The sequence below is a fragment of the Vespa velutina genome, chromosome 1 (assembly GCF_912470025.1).
Source record: "Vespa velutina chromosome 1, iVesVel2.1, whole genome shotgun sequence".
NCBI classification, from domain to species: domain Eukaryota; kingdom Metazoa; phylum Arthropoda; class Insecta; order Hymenoptera; family Vespidae; genus Vespa; species Vespa velutina.
In genome coordinates, this window is record NC_062188.1 from 19,164,334 (window position 1) to 19,169,333 (window position 5,000).

The 5,000-nt window shown below is 27.8% G+C and overlaps 1 protein-coding gene and 1 long non-coding RNA gene across 7 annotated transcripts in view; one reads left to right on the forward strand and one right to left on the reverse strand.

Annotated features, from left to right (window-relative positions):
• LOC124956985 overlaps positions 1 to 4,626 on the forward strand; it is an 8,270-nt gene extending 3,644 nt beyond the window's left edge. Inside the window, exons 3-4 of one of the 2 annotated variants that reach the window (XR_007103422.1) lie at positions 1,194 to 1,196; positions 4,062 to 4,626. This is a non-coding gene — a long non-coding RNA (uncharacterized LOC124956985). The remainder of the gene's footprint in view (positions 1 to 1,193; positions 1,197 to 4,061) is intronic. The other variant, XR_007103421.1, reaches the window with a different exon arrangement.
• Positions 1 to 5,000, reverse strand: part of LOC124956914 (serine/threonine-protein kinase 26) — a 101,833-nt gene that overhangs the window by 27,140 nt on the left and 69,693 nt on the right. The gene's annotated exons all lie outside the window — the stretch shown is intronic.

The window sequence follows — 5,000 nt, forward strand, 5'->3', positions numbered from 1 at the left end:
TTCTTATCACGACATAATACACACAACAATCGAAATTCTAATCGAGAAAAATAAGAAAGAAAATTTTAATCGATCGATTATAGTATGAACGGAGAAATAGTAGATAAAAAAAAAAAAAAAAAAAAAAAAAAAATTCTGAATAGAAGAGTTATTTCTTTCAAACGATTTTTTTTAATTAAAATTTTTTTTTTTCGTTTTTTTTTTTTTTTCTTTTTTTATAGATAACGTTCGAAATTCTCAGAGAGAAAAAGATTATAAAAAGAATGAACGAGAATAACGTGCACGATACTACGACGTAGAGGAATAGATAAATCTTGAGGATGAATAATAATCGTAAAAAAAATGTTTGCGAACGATAAAACCCAGATAGAAATTATTTTTCAAACGATTGTTTATTTAAATAGAATTGTTATACCTAAAATATGAGAGAGAAATGATGAGTATCCGATAAAGTCTATGAGCGTTAGTATTGCGAAATAAAATAAAATAAATTTTCTTTTATTATTCCGCATAGCTCCGATAGTTTTATTTTGATCCGGCGCCATCCTAAGGTCGCACGAAAATAATTTCGCGTGTCCTTCGAAATTTATCTTTCGTCGAGTCGTACAAAGCCGTTACTTTCCGCCGTTGCAAATATTATTCTAAGTCACGATGGGGATTAAATGATATATTTTGTCACTTTTTCTTCGGCGAGGAGAGAACACAAAGGAAAAGAAAAAAAAAAAAAAAAAAAAAAAAAAAAAAAAAAAAAAGGAGGAAAGAAAAATGAAGAGAAACGTTTACAAATAAACGATAACAAAAGTTATCGTTTGTTATCACTTGATACTTTTTTAACGCAGCGCGATGAGTGTAAAGAGAACGCGTGTAAAAAAAAAAAAAAAAAAAGAAAAAAAAGAAAAAAAAGAAAAAGAAAAAAAAAAAAGAAAAAAAGAAGCAGGAATATCGAATAACATTAAGGAGAAAGAATGTCGTTAGAACGAAATACACACACAATGATATAAAAGCAGTGATGGGCAGGCAACCAAAGAGAGTCTGGGAACTCTCCAACAGTTGACTTGCGGCTAACAGCAGCTTTGCATTTCATTAATTAAAGTGAAATATTTCATTAATTAAAATGATAAACACAGTTATTCAATTTCTTTCGATTTAAAAATATATATGCGAGTAGATATTATCTTTGTATATATTAATAGAAAGTAAATCAAATTAAGAATAAAAAAAAAAAATATACATAGATATATATATATATATATATATATATATGTATGTAAAAAGGAAAAAGATAGAAAGAGAAAAGAGAGAGAAAAAGAAAACCCATTTAATATATACATATATATATATATATATATATATATATATATATATATATATATGTAGATAAAAATAATCAATGCCATTTAATAAACGATGCGCATTAAAATTTTTTTTATTAATAAATAATAATAAATTTTCGAATTAACAAAATTTTTTTAATTGAATACACGATATTGACATTAAATATCAATTTATAATAAATATTCGTTGTGACTTCTTTTGGAATTTTATTGAATATAAAATTTTGGTTACGAGCAAAAAGTAAATTTACTTGTCACTGATATTAAAGGATAGAAGTTGAGAAGAGAGGGAATCGACGTCGAAAAGCGATAAGATACTTCGTACGTCGTTATAGAATTCTGAGCTGGTACGTTTCACTCGCGCGTTTCGAGTGCTTTCCGTCGCGATGTCAATTGAAAGTTTTTAAATCGTAGTACGGTAGATAGAGAACGGATACGAGGTAGGAATGGATACGCGAAATCCAACGGGAATATCATATTTACCGTCTAGCTTCCTTTTTCTTTTTTCTTTTGTCGAATAAACGTGCAGAATAGTTTGATATAGCTAAACCTTTTTTTTCTCTCTTTTCGTTTTTCTTTTTTTTTTTTTTTTTTTACCTTGGATAACTATTCCATAACTCTGAGAGAAATAAAACCTGATAACGGTGAATATCTTATTTATATCTAAACAACAATAGAGGAATAACGTTGAAATATAATAACAAGTTTCTATGAGAAAGTAAAACGAAATGTGAAAAAAAAAAAAAAAAAAAAAAAAAAATTGTTAACAGATTCTTTTTGTTTTTTTTTTTCTTTTTTTTCTTTCTAAATCAACATTTCCTCATTATTTTTCATTTATATTTGTAAAAGTGTCTTCGTGTCGACGAAATAGATCATAGGAAAAAGCAAAGATTTTTCCTGTCATTTTTTTTTTTTTTTTTTTCCTTAAACATAATAATCCGACTAAGTTCAGACTCTATACAATAAATAAATAAATAAATAAATAAATAATCGAAATATATATAATATATAGAACAAATTCTCCAAAACGAATGTAAAATTTTGTTGAAAACTTAACACGCGTAGGTTCAAACGTATATATATATATATATATATATATATATATATGCATACATACATACATACATACATACTATGTCGAAATGAAACATATTAAACCCCGTTACTTTAACGACACTTAACGTGTATCATACGTACAACGAGGTTACAACGGTTGTTGCCCTACTTTCCTATCGTGAGCGTTTTCTTTTCTTTTCTTTATTTTTTCTTTTTTCTTTTTTTCTTTTTTAATTTCATATTTTATATTATTATTACTATTATTTTTCTATATTAATTTTCTTACACAAAAACCGAACAATTAACGAAGGAAAAAGAACTATGGCGATGGGTCTCTCGTTCTCGTCTAATAACGAATGGAATGTAATTTAGTTTTACTTGAGAGAGAGAGAGGGAGAGGGAGAGAGAGAGAGAAGAAAAAAAACAAACAAACGAACAAACAACCAACAAACAAATAAGAAAAGAAAAGCAAGAAAAATAAGGAAAATCTTGAGGAAAAAGATTTGTTGGATACAAAAGGCTCGTTAGCGTTGGCACGCACAAGAGAAAGAGAAAGAAAAAGAAAAAGGAAAGAAAAAAAAAAAAGAAAGGAAAAAAGGGAGAAAAAAAAAAAAAAGAAAAGAATGATCGTTCTCTTGGTCGTTCTTGTGGTCGTTCTCTTGACCATTGTAGTCGGGATGATCCTGTTGGGCTTGTTGCATTCTGCCGTTGTTGTCTTGTTGTTCTCTTTTATGAGACACACGTTAGATTTTGTGACATTCCTTCGTAGATGGTTTTAAGCCTCATAAGGTATTCTACGACGTGCTTTTCTAGATACTTAAGAGGCGCACCAGGAGGAGGATTCCACTCTCGCGTTACCTTTCTCTTTCTTCTCTGGCTCACCCAACTATCCTCCCTTACCTCCCTCCTCGCCAACCCTCCTCCTCCTCCTCCTCCTCCTCTTACTCTTCCCTCCTTTCCTCTCTCTTTCTCTCTCTTTCTGTCTCTCTTTTTCTTTTTTTTCTCCAAGCACCGATACCAGTTTCGTCGAGAGCTCGACGATCGAGGCGATACTTCTTCTATGTATCCGTGCAAACACATACACGTACGTACGTATGCGTGTGTGTGTATGTATGTATGTATGTATGTATGTATGTGTATGTATATACATTCGTACGCATTCGTACTTAGAGGTCTACAGGTTATACGCTTGATATCTTGAATTCTAATTGCAATTCAATGGAAAGGAAATGTCGCGAAAGGCTTTTCGTACTATTCGAACGATACTATCGTGAATAAGAAATTCGAGTTTTTTTTTTTTCTTTTTTTTTTTCGTTGAAGAGTACATAAAATAAAGAAATAAAGAAAAAAAATATGATCATGACGATGATGATGATGATGATGATGATGATGATGATGATGATAAGAAGAAGAATGTTTTACATTACATTCGACAAGCTAATATTGTATTAGATTAGATTAGTTCTTTATCGTATATAGTTTTTGAATGTTTTCATAGAAAAAGAAGAAAAAAAAAAAAAAAAGAATGAAAAAGAAAAAAAATTATTTACAACAAATTGTTATATAATTATTAAATAATATATCTGGACGATTGTATCTTGTATTCGACGTGTTAACATATTTATACGAGATTAGATTAATTCTTTATCGTATACATTTCTGTTCTTATAGAAAAAGAAGAAGAAGAAGAAGAAAAAAATTGTTTATAACAAATTGCCATACATTTGTTAAACTATACAAACGAGAAAATTGTATATTACTTTCGACAACATTATATGATATTACATTATTGTCATATATTATTTTATCGTATGCAATGACAACGAAATGTTTCATTTTTAAAAGTAAATTTTTTTTAACAACAAATTCTCAATATGCAAAATTATTAACGATATACAAAGAATAAAGATTACGTATGAGATTCTATAGGTTTATATTTATATTACATTACATTACATCGGTCTTATACAGATACATTTTTCTTTTTTTTTTTTTTTTTTTTTTTGTATGATTTTATAATGAATTGTTTATATGAAGGGAGTAATATAATTAATAAATATATTCAATAATATTACACATATATGATATCAGTAATTACTTTAACTTCATATAAATCTCTACGAGTATGAATACTATAAAAAAAAAAAAAAAGAAAATTATTTATAACAAATCGTTATACATTTTATTAATAAAATATAGCAAAAAAAAAAAAATATTTTAACCTACAAAATGGTTCTTCTTTCTTTCTTTTTTTTTTCCCCCACTTTTCCTTTCTCCTTTTTATTCGAAGTCTCTACGACTTTTAATTCCGAAGATATTTCGATGTTGGTAAAAATAAGTGTGAGATTTTTTTTTTTTTTTTTTTTTTTTTTTTTTTTTTTTTTTTTTTTTTTTTTGAATACCCATTGACCTATATAATTTCTTGGAAAAATACATTGACCTTAAAGGTATGTATAAATTCTTGGAAATTACGTTTCACAGACGGGCCTCAAGCGACAGACAATGTTTTATTCTTCTTTTTTCTTTTCTTTTTTTTTTTTTTTCGCTACTACGGTCTACCATTACTACTACTACAACTACTACTACTACGCACAGATGTTGTATACTACG